The sequence below is a fragment of the Acyrthosiphon pisum genome, chromosome A3, assembly GCF_005508785.2.
Source record: "Acyrthosiphon pisum isolate AL4f chromosome A3, pea_aphid_22Mar2018_4r6ur, whole genome shotgun sequence".
Lineage (NCBI taxonomy): Eukaryota > Metazoa > Arthropoda > Insecta > Hemiptera > Aphididae > Acyrthosiphon > Acyrthosiphon pisum.
The window spans coordinates 27925249-27927035 of NC_042496.1; positions in this window are offsets into that span (position 1 = coordinate 27925249).

The window sequence follows — 1787 nt, forward strand, 5'->3', positions numbered from 1 at the left end:
GAATTTATTATAGGTACCTATTATAGGTCAATTTTTTTTTAATACCATAGATAAGTATATATTATATGTCTAATACATAGACTGATAGGTATACCGTCTCCGCTCAGAATCGTTTTTCTTATACAGTGATATTATATCATTGAATTCAAATTTAATACTGTCCATTATACAGCGACCCACTTCTAACCTACTGTACAGCAGAGCGACATCCACTTACCCACCTTTTTTTTTTTGACATTGCTGACTAGCAGATAAAAATGTGTAAGCACTATTTTCGTCGCAGCCAATTGAAGGCCTCGGGTAAATAACTAGGAGGTCATAGTATAATTTTTTTAAGACTTCAAACTGCATGGTTATTAACTGGTTTTTAATGTAGACAACATAGGCGTAAATAGGGGGGCTTTAGGGGATAAGCCCCCCAAAAATGTCCATAGTCCTCCCAAACATTTCCTACATTTTGTTTTAAGCTTATTCAATATTATCAAAGTGAGGCCCTATTAGCCCCCCCCCTCCCAAATCTCAAACGCTATTTACGCCTATGGTAGACAATATTTCAAACCATTATTTTTAACTTGCAATTCACCATGACATGCGAGAGGATCAAAAATGAACTTCATTTTTTTGACACTCTGCAACCCCATTCAGTTTGTGTAGGAGCTACGGTTGGTACGCATTTTTTTTAAGCAGTTAGATCGTCACAAAGAACCCGGGTGGTCACCCATCTGGGAGCCTGCTGGACGCTGCACACATTACGTAATGTAGATACTATAGTATACTATATTAGTGACTGCGTCCAATAACCGGGCTTCACCAGGTCATCATACAATGATCTTTATACCAACCACGTTAAATTGTATATTATAATATGTTTATATATTTACTAGTTTAAATTCTTGCTAAATGTATTATAATATTATGTAGCATTTTACATATCAACAAATTGTATACAATATTACAATTCTTAATATAGCAATAGTATTGAGTAGTAAAATATATAATGGTATATACAGATTAGTGTAAATTTAATCATTTGTTGGTCGTTGCCACATCGATAAAATCAAATATTTAAGTTACTTGATCGTCATATTTAAAAGGTGATTTTGAAAGAATTTAACATAGATATTAGATACTTGTATATTTTAGAAAATTAAGGTTTCAGAAATATATTAAAAATGTATTGGACTAGGTACGTTATGTTATTTGGTATTAGCAAGACTTAAATAGTTAACCTAACTATTATTTAATCATAGAAATAATAAACTAGGTATAGGAACATAATCAAATACAATTCTAATGTTTAGAAAACCATGTAAACATTTAAATTATTAATGTATATTCTTATAACGTATCTGGTATCTACTATACAGAGTGTGGCAGTATAAATGAAAAAAAAAAATTAAATATGTCCATTTATGTTTAATTATTACCTAATACTCGTTAGGGATCAAAATATGTGTATCGGTTATTAGGCATTTTTCATTGCTCAAAATTTTAAAAAACCCAAAATATATAGATCGATAAAAAATTAGGTATACAAATAGTATATATTATATTAAATTATAATAACTAAAAAATGTATAATAATATAGGTAATAACTTGGCAACAAAAAACAGCGGTAAAACAGAAATATTTACACGACACCAGTTTTGAATTAAATTTATTTTGATGTTTTTGTTTTGATTAAAAATGATTAGGTAACCTTCATGAGTTAAAATCTTAATAAAATACTTAAAGTACCTACATTTTATATAGACCTGATATTATAATGTCTAAAATATTTTACATT